The following is a 12,830-nucleotide window of genomic DNA, read 5'->3' on the forward strand; positions in this document are numbered from 1 at the left end:
CTGGAACAATCTACCGGAGACTCATACATCCACCACCAGTCTAAGTTCTTTCAAAACTAAAGCTGTCACACATTTTAATGTGGTCTGTAACTGTTACATACGCCTATAACCTATCTTATCTTTAACTGTTCATGCAATGTCTTCATATATAATGTATAACCCTGTTCACCTTATGTAATGCAATGTATTTATATATACTATATAACCCTGTTCACTTAATGTAATCATGTATTTATAACTATGTATCTGTCATCATAACTCTGTGCCCAGGACACACTTGAAAACGAGAGGTAACTCTCAATATATTACTTCCTGGTAAAACATTTTATAAAAAAATAAAATAATAACTAAATAATTGCCTGTTAGCAAGGTGACCAAGCAAAGAAAGAAGCTGCTTTAGCTTTTCCTTCTGTAACCTTGCATCACTATACACAAAGAAAAACCCGCACAGCTGATGCTAACCACAGTGAGGTGCTGACTGGATGGAGATTGATTGTATCATATGGGAGAAAAAAGAACCCAGTCTTCCAGCACTCAATCACAAACAAATGTAGAATTGTAAATTTAAAATACTTTATTATTTGCCAAGAATAAAAAAAAGGGTGTTAAAACGTAATTAAACGGTGTATTACAACAGCACGTGACTGTGTCCAATAGTAACCCACCTAGAGCTGGGTGGGTGGAGTAGTAATAAAATCCCTTATAGATATTCGGGATTTAGACTGCTATATGTTATAGCTTCCTAGAAGGTATAGGAGAGGAGCCTATAAAAACTCACCCAGAGGTATTGTCAATGTAAGTGTATCCGGGCATGTAGTGCACACTCAGATGATACACTTATGGTGCAATTTATAGTATACTATGCAAAGTCAGACCGTATCCACCCCTATTGGGGTAATGAACTGGTTCCTGCTTGATATCTACAGCGTAATAGGCGCTAGGTCAATTGCGGATTCATATTGCGCCCACATAGTAGTAAAACACAGGCTAATAGGCAAATATTAGGTGAGGTATATATTAGCATTCATCAGGTATATAGTTTATTTACTGCAGAGTGTTGATTGATATAGAAACACCATAGGTGGTAGTGATGATGCCGTGGTGTTTCTAGGTGTACTGTAAACCCTAAGGGCTCACCTAAGGTACTGTCAGTGAAGTGTAGGTGGTCTTAACTCAGTATAGAACTCTTCGTGTATTGTAATTGCTTGTTGAAGCAGGCTCCACTGTATTTGTGGTTGCTGCAGTTGAGATCAGCACTGGTTATGGGGCTAATAAATACACATAACAACTGACAGACTATATGAATCTACTGAGCAGATGAACACAATGTGGCAACACCAAGGGCCACCTGGCTACCACCCCGTATAAACGGCAACTACCATTGCCAAAGATGCAAAAGATGCAAGGCCTGTCAGTATATGACAGTTTCTAAAACCTTCAGTAATCACAACAACAGAAAGCATTTCGATATACGCAAATTTATCAACTGCAATACAGTGGGAGCAATTTACATGGGAACATGCAAATGTGGGAAAAAGTACGTGGGCAAAACCCGCCGCCCACTAAAAATACGGATACTCGAACATGTGGGCTCAATCCGGAATAAGTTAGATACTCCAGTGGCCAATCATGCCAACAGGTGCCAACCTGGAGACCTCAAAGCCATGACCTTCATGGGGATAGATCAATTCTCTCCAGGAATAAGACGTGGGGATTGGGACAATGAGCTATTAAAGATCGAAGCCAGGTGGATTTATACCTTGGGAACACTAAATCCACTCGGACTCAATGAGGGCTTCGTGTTTAGCCCCTTCATATAAAACCCTTATCCCCTTTTACCAACCCCACTTTCAGAAACGAATCCCGAACATCCCTGTATCCAAACCCAGGAATTATACTTGTAACACCGTACCCACTAATTGGAACGTAAAACAACCCCCATGTTCCTTTCCCCTACACTATTTGCAGTATACTGACAGCCACTCGAAAGCCATCATACACCTACACTCTGACAGTGAATTAAGTACAAACAAAACAATGACATAGTGGGCTTTTAGTTTATTTTATTTTATTTCAATCAATGGAATACAGTGTATTTGCATTTGGTATGATCTAGAATCATAGACTTACCTTCATTATTAGTGACCAACCATCACTCTTCACCATGAATAAATAAAAAATTTACAACACGAACACCCCAGCTTCTGTGAGTAAATACAACAGTAATACATCACATATATTACCAGTATTGCAGCCATAGCCATTCAGCCCATTACAAAAGTTGTAATTAGTTTGCCACTTATGCAACGGCATAATGGGCATATTGAATCTGGCAATAAGGCAGTTACTAGTCTGCAGACCACATTTAGTGCATTTATGTCAATGGGATATTGTATCCGTCTATCAGCAGTAACGAAGGGGTTAAGTGTAAGAACAGGCACTCTCACGTTGGCTATATAAACTTGCCTCCACACACAGGGACCTCCCCCTACGTGCCCTGAAGAAGCGGGAAGCCAGTTCATTTAAATCTAACAGCAGAGGGATATTGATCCGCGTTAAGGGATTTGTGGCTTCCCCCGGCGTGCATGTTCAGCGGGGATCGCGCTCCGTAACCATACAGCGTGATCCTCTCACTTCGGCAATCCTCTCCTGCACACGCGGGAAGCCGGTTCATTTGAAATTCAACAGCAGATGGATGTTGATCCGCGTTGAGAGATCTGCGGCTTCCCCCGGCGTGCATGTTAAGCCGGGATCGCGCTCTGTAATCATACAGCGTGATCCTCCTACCTAAAGGGGCTCATTCAACTCACCCTCAGATAGGCATGTCCTCGAACATATCAGCGCTGATATAACCAAGATCAGCGCTGATATAGGAGACTATGCGATTTACAGTTAGACCGGCCCCTCTATAAACTGGCATTAGGTATATAGCTGCTATACAGGGAAAGGGGGGTGGGGTGACTGTACACTGATTTCATCCCATCATTAACCCCACACATACCCTATTAGTTGGTACTATTGGCATTTCGTCAGTGTGTTCATCTGCTCAGTAGATTCATATAGTCTGTCAGTTGTTATGTGTATTTATTAGCCCCATAACCAGTGCTGATCTCAGCTGCAGCAACCACAAATACAGTGGAGCCTGCTTCAACAAGCAATTACAATACACGAAGAGTTCTATACTGAGTTAAGACCACCTACACTTCACTGACAGTACCTTAGGTGAGCCCTTAGGGTTTACAGTACACCTAGAAACACCACGGCATCATCACTACCACCTATGGTGTTTCTATATCAATCAACACTCTGCAGTAAATAAACTATATACCTGATGAATGCTAATATATACCTCACCTAATATTTGCCTATTAGCCTGTGTTTTACTACTATGTGGGCGCAATATGAATCCGCAATTGACCTAGCGCCTATTACGCTGTAGATATCAAGCAGGAACCAGTTCATTACCCCAATAGGGGTGGATACGGTCTGACTTTGCATAGTATACTATAAATTGCACCATAAGTGTATCATCTGAGTGTGCACTACATGCCCGGATACACTTACATTGACAATACCTCTGGGTGAGTTTTTATAGGCTCCTCTCCTATACCTTCTAGGAAGCTATAACATATAGCAGTCTAAATCCCGAATATCTATAAGGGATTTTATTACTACTCCACCCACCCAGCTCTAGGTGGGTTACTATTGGACACAGTCACGTGCTGTTGTAATACACCGTTTAATTACGTTTTAACACCCTTTTTTTTTATTCTTGGCAAATAATAAAGTATTTTAAATTTACAATTCTACATTTGTTTGTGATTGAGTGCTGGAAGACTGGGTTCTTTTTTCTCCCATATGATGTAACCTTGCATCAGCCATCAATTTATAATAATTGATTGTAACGGCGCTTACTTAAGTGAATAGTGTCCTATAATAATAATAAATATAAATATAAAATATAATAAAGTGACATATATAAAAAATATATATAGTGAACTATGATCAATTAGTGAATATATTGTGATTAATTTAATCCACCACCCAGTGTTAGGTGCGAATTGAAAAGCTGCTCAAAACCCTTTTCAAAGACTGTTCTCTTAGTCTGTTGGATCTCAAAATTCTTCAAAAGTTCAGGGGGGCGCCAGCGTTCACGTCACCGTCATGAAAGAAAATAAAGATAGCATGGTGTAGTACAATTTCAACCCGAATGGATACTATATAAGTGAAAGATATTCCACTCACACATTCCTCCTTTTCATTAAGGCAATACAGAGACACTCCTCTCTCTGAATGGAGCAATGGATCAGGAACTCCCCTTAGTTAATCTCCTCTCTTCCTCCATGGATGGTATACCCAGGAAATAATGAAAAAAATACTAATTGCGTAGTATATCTCAAAGTGTATTACCAAAACATTAAAAGCATATAGATGTGCACTCACATTCAGTACATAATAGCAGTTCGTGGTACGAAATCCCAACCGATATTCCCCCCGATCGCCGGTGCACACAACGTGAGGCTCACTTCCGCATCTCGGCTCACATACACGTCACTTCTGGCTGAGTGAAGTTGAGGGCGGAAGGGCTGTGTGGGACGATCTTGGGCTGCCAGGACTCCGCGTCACGAAAATGCAATGGATGGACCAGGATTCAACGCGTTTCGTCGGTACGACTTCTTCAGGCATCTAATTACTCTACCCCCTCTCTGTATATTTATAGGCATGATGATACTGATTACCTTAATTTATGTAATCACCTAATTACAATTACAATATATTTATATAATGAAAAATGAATTATACCCCCGCTCATTCCATAGCGGTGGTCCAAAACATGAGATACAAACACAATTGGTTTATTAATGTACAGCAATATGCATTAAAATAATGAATTATTTAAAAATTATAAGATTGACAAATATCTATCTAGTTATTGAATCAGATTAATCCAAAATAGCACACAATGTATAGTCCTAAATGGAGACAGGAAAAATGCATATCAATGAATGAAAAAAAGAGAACATGACAGATGCATTTATACTTGCTTAATGAAAAAAATTATCCTCACAAAAAGGCTCCTATATCTATACTAACATTTAACCCTTGTGGTACCAACGTCCGGAGTCTATGAATCCAGTAGGTTCACGCTGGGCCAAAAGGGTTAACCTGTCACCTTCCCTCCAATGAATAGGAACATGTTCAATTCCCTTGTATATAAGTGCTGTGGGGTCAGAATGATGAAAAATACTGAAATGTTTAGAAACACAATGGGTTAGCAAACTTTTTTTGATGTTCCCCATGTGTTCTAATATGCGCACTCGTAGTGCGGTGAGGTTCTCCCCACATATGGGAGCCCACAAGGAGCAAGTATACTTTTTAAATTTGGAGCTTTTGCTCCAACCTCAATGAGGAAAAGTAGAGAGAATACAGATAAAGATAAAAATAAGTGGCTCAACAAACCTCATGGTTTGTTTGGTTGCATTTCATGTAAAGCATGCATTCAGAAAAGTAATGAGACATTTTCTTTTACATCTAATATTACTAAGGAAGTGTTTCAAATTAAGAACTATATAAATTGTAAATACCCATATGTGGTGTACATATTGGAGTGCCCTTGTGTCTCTGTATTGCCTTAATGAAAAGGAGGAAAGTGTGAGTGGAATATCTTTCACTTATATAGTATCCATCCGGGTTGAAATTGTACTACACCATGCTATCTTTATTTTCTTTCATGACGTGACGTGAACGCTGGCGCCCCCCTGAACTTTTGATCAGCCATCAATGCCTTTAACTTTTGTCATTTCTCACCTTTTAAAATGAAATTCCACATTCAAAGTATTGATCTCTTTTCCTAGAAAACAAAATGTAGCACAAAGGGTCACTGTTTTACCAGGTGCCAAGGGAACACCACATTTTATGCAAATCCAACAAAAAGTCGAAAGCAGTCTACCACAAACTCCACAGTCCTTTATGCCATCAAATAAAAAAAAAATCAATCATTAAAGAATTAACAAGTTAAAGTACTTCCTGTCTCCTGCTGTATTACTCTGTCAAGAAAGGAAGTGAAAAGCTAACAAATAAAAAAACAAGGCAGGGAGCATCCAATGGGTAAACACTTATCAAAATCAAACTGACTGAAATGGAAAACCTAATAAATTAAAGCATTCAGTATGAATTGGGAGTAAAGGAAAAGCAGAGTAAATGGGGGATATTCTAGTAGCTGCGAGAAGTGCATATCTGTATGGAATGAGCCCTTTATGCTCAAATATCAAGTTGCCATATCCTCAAAGCCCTTTTTGCATGTCTAAACCATGTGAGAAAGGCTTTGTTAGACGTGATGTAATAGATGAGATTTGTATTACAGTAAAAAGGAAAATGTCCATTTTTATTCTGCTACTTATTGCCTTGTCAAACCATGCGGTTTGACAAGGACAACATCGTAGCTACTAGAATATCCCTCAATGTTTGTTTTGACCAAAAGTGCACCCTTATCACTCTGCCACATCAAGTCAAGGACTTGATCGAATGATGCATAAGTAAACACTACGCAAGTTCTTATAAATCTCATCCTTCAAATTATCACCAGCCTAGTTAGATAGATGTATCAATTGAACGATGCATGGCTTGTTCTGTGGGACACTACGTAATGGTGACATGCAAAAAGGTTCAAATTGGGGAGAGAAAAAAAAGGACGGTTAATCCTTCCCAAGCGCAATTTCTTCTAAATCTGTATCTACTACTTGAAAGAACAGACTTGAAATGATCGACTCAAAGAAAATTCTTTAGCCATAGGGTTGGTATACAAAAAAAACAAAGTGGAACCCAGGCAAAATTAAACCAGCTTTCTCACAATCAGTGCAATCCTCTAACTAAGGCACCATTTTGTCCACATACACTGGCGGTACCGTTCCTTTCCAATTGTTGCTGGTTGTACAACTTTGAACTCGCTGCACTAGGTATTTTAAAACATTGGACAGGGGGGTGATTACCATTGCAGACTGAGTATTCATGGCACACTTTACATGTATCCTTCCTCGTGCCCCGCTGGGCTGCTACATGTTTATGAGCCGGCGGCTGCCTGAAAAAGAGTGAGGCTCTGAAGAGTCATCAATGACAGCCATAATTCCATACATCCTTCATACTCCACTTCAGCATTGGATAAACAGACAACATGTGTCTGAATTGATCATCGTAAGTAAACAAAGAAGTCACCCCCCTCCCCCCATACGATTTAAATGCTTCCAATATTATTGCCACATGATTAAAAAGGATGCAGCACTTATGCAGGGGCTGTTCGGTAATCACAGTAGCAAATATACAGAATGCCTGTACACGATATTTAAGTGATATAGGCACTGGTGTCCTTCTCAGATATATCTTCGCTTTTCTTTTCACTGTTAAATATAAACTCCTTACTATAGGGGAGCGAATACAATATATCTACATAATCATCCCTCCAATAATTTTCCATTACTTACTGCTACAGATAAAGACCCAGAGGAGTTGTCTCACAGCCCACCACCTCCCTAAAATAAAATTCAGAGACTAATGAAGAGGCAGAAGTCCACCTGGACATCTGAACATCAGAGGAGCGTGGACCTAAATTATGAGTGTCCCTCTCAACCACAGACTGACCGGCAGAAACACATGTGTCTGATACAGAATTTGCCCCAGATGCAGATGACTAGTGCTCATGCCTAGCTACCTCAAACAAACTATTAAACACTGTGCCCAACAAGAGAACCCAGCATTTCACCTAAGTGATAGTCAATAATATTAGAATGGGAAATCTGTAGCTTGTAGATGAACAGGGTAGAAAAACAAAGCACTACTGCACTAGTGCATTATCAAATAAAGGGTTAAACCGAGTGCATGCCCATAAAACAATTTAATGGTTCCAAATAAAAACAGCTACATGGAGGGGTACACAAGACCCCCACCAACTTGTGTACCCCTCCATGTAGCTGTTTTTATTTGGAACCATTAAATTGTTTTTATGGGCACGCACCCGGTTTAACCCTTTATTTGATAATGCATTAGTGCAGTAGTGCTTTGTTTTTCTACCCTGTTCATCTACAAACTGCTGGAAAACAGAGGCACACCTATACCCTGGAATTGATGGACACACCTAAGGATTATACCACACAAACGTGAGTTATTATATTCTTGTTCATATACTTCTATTATATCCACTCAGATGTTGATGTGACTGGACACTAGTTTGTGTTGATTCTCATCGAAGTGCAAGTGGAATCTAGGCGAGCTATTTGGAAAATTGTGGAAATCTCTGTCTCAGCATCTCCCCTCATGAAATCCCTCTCTTGGCTTCCGATCAAATCCCGCATCTCACACTCCATTCTTCTCCTCACTTTTAAAGCTTTACACTCTTCTGCCCCTCCTTACATCTCAGCCCTAATTTCTCGTTATGCACCATCCAGACTCTTGCGTTCTTCTCAAGGATGTCTTCTTTCTACCCCCTTTGTATATAAAGCCCTCTCCCCCGCCTTAAACCTTTTTCACTGACTGCCCCACATCTCTGGAATGCCCTTCCCCTCAGTACCCGACTAGCACCCTCTCTATCCACCTTTAAGACCCACCTTAAGACACACTTGCTTAAAGAAGCATATGAATAGCACTGTGGCTATTCTGAACACATGATACATAAAGCTTGCCCCCCTGCAGACGCACTTACCAGAACTACCTCCTACTGTCTCTGTACATTCTCCCTACCTACCAATTAGACAGTAAGCTCCTCGGGGCAGGGACTCCTCTTCCTTAATGTTACTTTTATGTCTAAAGCACTTATTCCCATGATCTGATATTTATATTATCTGTTACAGTATTTATTTGATTGCCACGTGTATTACTACTGTGAAGCGCTATGTACATTAATAGCGCTACAGTATATAAATAAAGACATACAATACAATACAATCATAACAGTGAAGAAGTGTGGTTATATCAAGATATCCCTGGAGGGTATTTCAATAATGCAGTTCATTTAATTATACTTAAGGAAGCAAATTTTTCTGTCTGGAATTTGGAGCATCACACAGCTGTTTGTGAAATCTGTAGCTTACCTATATGTGCAGGGGCAGCACTTGAGACCTCCTACCTTCCAGCTAGAAGATACTAAACCCCCACATTGTCTCTCACTTTTGTGTATCTTCCCTCACCTCTGGAACTTGAAGATGTTGCAGGCTCTTTTTGCCACTGCAGGTGATCCGACTAATCAGACCACCTCCACCTGCCCACCATATGTTCTAACATCCGGTAGTGCAGTAGCAGACAACAGGATGCTCTTCCTCCTGATACTGATGGTGTTTTAAATCTCCACTTATGCGGAGGCCTGGGAGAAGAAGCAGCACCACAATGGTTCTTGTCTTGACATTAAGCAGACTTGAAGCAAAGATCTGGCAGTTTGGGTTCTTTGGGCCTCTTGAGTGGAAGGGTGCTTGTCAATCAAATGTTTACTCAACCTCTGGCCCAGCCTTACAGGGCAAATAAAGATAAGAGAGGGAAAAGTGGGGTTTTACCTGTGCAAACTCCTGTTCGGCACATGATATCACACAAAAGGGACAAGCAGAGGAAACCAAACCTCTCCGATATCTCAGCTCACAATGTTTACAAATGAAATACTTACAGTATTGGTGTTTGAGTTTTCTAATGAAGAAGATACAATCACCTGGATTTAACACCTTAAACATGTCATTGGCATGTTGGTCATAGGATAGACTGCGGCTTTAAGAACCATGGCATATTTACTATTTACATGATTTTATTAAGTTTTTCTCAGTACCACTATAATATACTAACTTTAGAAGGCAGGGGAGAAATGATACCAAAGATAGAATAAAATATCATGGGTCATATTTATGAATCGTTTCTATTCCACAACGCACCTTCCGGTGCTGGAAGACAGCAAATGGCGCATTCACAAGAGTTGCTTATGCTGCTGGAAGCTGTCTTATAGAAATTGTACAATGTATTAAATATGGGTTCTAATGCTTTAGCTCTTCAGGGATATCTGCATGTAACGCTCAGGTTTTCATGAGACTCAGTAATAGCTATACATTTTTATTTTGTGGGAAACCACTAATTTGTTGTTTATTATTCAAGGTATTTGTATGATTTCTATCTGGAAATGTGGAAAAACAAAAACTGAAAGCTGAATGCTAAATATTTTTTTGAGGAATTGCTTATTCCCCCCCCACTTTTTTTTTTAAATAGATGTGTTTATTTCTGAATGCTCAGATTTGTAAGTTCAGTTCCTGCCTGTTCTACGTACACTTCACATATGTATGAATTTTTTTTGTACAGAACCCCTAAATCACACCGATTTCAATTTTGAGAAGTTTTTTTTTTCTGGCCCCATTTGCCTTGCTGCATAGGTGGGGATTCACTATGCTCTGATAAGGGGTATCAGAGCTGTATCACATGCTAACTGCCAGGCAATAGCAGTCAATACTGGATCAATCTCTGATAACCTTATCAAAGCAAAGTGAACCCTCAGCTTTAGATCACTTTGTCTCTGTGTGCCTTTTCCATAAAGTGCTTACAATGAGATTTAAATCTCAATGTGTCTGATAAAATAAAGTGTTGATGGCCTTTCCAGGTGAAAATTATTTAAGCATAACATGTAAAAGATGAACTGCAATAATAGATGATAAAAATACATGATGCTTTCAAAACGTTAGGGGAAGGACCTAGGTATTAAGTGTCACAAACAGCTTTTTTGGTGCAAAATTGGTGCATGGAAATCTCATTTTAAATTGTGCTTGTGTGAGTGTATGTACTAACTAACTTGAAATGTCTCAATCTGTGCCATTAGCATAAAAATGTTTTGGGGGGCACATGAAAATGGACTTTGTTTGGCTTAAATATGTACATGACATGTACCAAAAAATAATCTTTCTGTGCCCCAATATGTATTATTTTCACCCTAAGGCTTTTATAAATAAGAGCACACTAATAATTGATATTAACTAACACGTTACAAAAAAAATACACCTACTTCTGTTTTTATTTCATTTGTTTCAATCAGGTATTCAACACGATGCAATGAGTCCAAATTATCTTCAAAAACAACAAATGATGCATCACAGGTTTGAAGTCTTCATACTGTACGTAGGAACCGCATTTTATGAAATTTTGTTCTACTTTCAAATATGATCTTATTACACTGAGCCCAAGGAATAGTAAACAATTTACAGATTTTTGAAAAAAATTAGCCCAGCAGTATTATATACAGTATAGTTGCCTAATTAGGTATAGATTTTATGCTTAAACACAATTATGACAATTATGTTTTTTTTTGTTTAAGTTAATCAATAAGTGAGTGGTCTTCCCCAGCGCACATGCTGCTGCTTCGTAATTTATTATTGCTTATTAGTGCAGATCATCATGACAGATGCACAGTGTTTCGGGGGGAGGGGTGCAACCCCTTCGTCATGTACCCATAAAGCACACTTAGATTACAAGCTTTTGAAGAAGCTTTATTATTTAAAACTGTATTGCTGCCAGAGGGGCAATGTATTGCTGGGCCCCTCGGGCAGAAAAGAGGTTAATCAGAACCCGGGGAAGTACAGTAACCTTCCAGAGTTTTTTTTTAATTCTTGATGTTACTATGTTGGGACCAGTCACAGAGGGCTTCTATGCCTTTTTCATCTCTCTTCTGTGAACAGATCAGATGTGACTGAGAATCTTCAGGCATTTTACAAGTGATGAGATATATTCCAGATCAAAAACTTCTTACAGAGGCATCTTCACTGCAACCCCTTTCATATCATTCAACACTACTTTCTGAAGAGAGCAGTTCAATATTCTAGAGAAGAAAAAACTCTCACTATATATGCCGTATATATTATTTACTTCCACCTATTCCTACCTTTTTTGTTATTGTTTGCCACTGCACCGATTAGATTGTAATCTTTTCAGAGTCGTGTCACTCTACTTACTGGAATGTACTTTTGTTTGGAGCTTGTATCCTCTTACAGTATGATGTCCCTACACTTTGTATCATAAAGCAGTGTACAGTATAAACCTGATATTATCATCACTTTCTAAGACGGTGACATTTGCAGTAAATGTAAAAAAAAAAAACTATTAAAGAGTTAGCAGGTGTTAATATATGAGGTAAGAAGGTCCTACATACAGAAAACATTTTTTATAAATAAGTTGAATATTTCCGTTAGAAGAGAGAACATAATTACTCACCTTATATCATAGAAGTGGGAGTGGAACCTTTTTGCATCCATCAAGGTCCTACATTAATTGCAGCGTAGAAGAGGCAGAGTGTGCCGGTTTGAATAGAGAGAGATCGAAAGAGTGTGCGGTGAGAGAACTGGTCCGTTAAAGATTGAATTGAATTTCTTACGTTGCTGAACTCCTGCTTTGACTGAGGTTTTCACTCCACTCCCCCTATTGACTCTGCTGTTAATCCTTTTGCTGTGAACTGTCTAGAGCTAATCCACGAAGCAGGGAGATGCTGCACACTACTGTATAAATTCATGTGTATTACACATTGCTTTATCCTGTGCGAAAATCCCTCCTGGTGCTTTGATGAGTATCTGTGGCAGTCACTGAGTTAATGCTTTTACCCAATGAGAGTGACTAAAGCTTTTGCTTTTACTCCTTTCACTGTCTAGCTTTGATGATTAACTAGTACTGAATGCTGGGATCAGGCTCAGGCTATTAAGATTCTTCCAGAAAAGGGGAGCGCGATCAAACCGAAAAATAAAAAATATGAAAAATGATATGGTGTAATATGTTTACAATACTAAAAAGAAACTCAGTGAAATACGTCTATTACACGCACATGTCCCATCAGG

At 39.2% G+C, this 12,830-nt stretch overlaps 1 protein-coding gene across 1 annotated transcript in view; it reads right to left on the bottom strand.

The window, feature by feature from the left end:
• The window catches only part of LOC142495654 (prolactin-releasing peptide receptor-like), a 292,869-nt gene extending 280,303 nt beyond the window's left edge, over positions 1–12,566 (bottom strand). The window contains exon 1 of the mRNA XM_075601412.1: positions 12,217–12,566. The gene's annotated coding sequence lies outside the window, so the exon portion shown is untranslated. The remainder of the gene's footprint in view (positions 1–12,216) is intronic.
• Between the last annotated feature and the right edge of the window lie 264 nt (positions 12,567–12,830).

This window comes from Ascaphus truei, chromosome 5 (genome assembly GCF_040206685.1).
Source record: "Ascaphus truei isolate aAscTru1 chromosome 5, aAscTru1.hap1, whole genome shotgun sequence".
Lineage (NCBI taxonomy): Eukaryota > Metazoa > Chordata > Amphibia > Anura > Ascaphidae > Ascaphus > Ascaphus truei.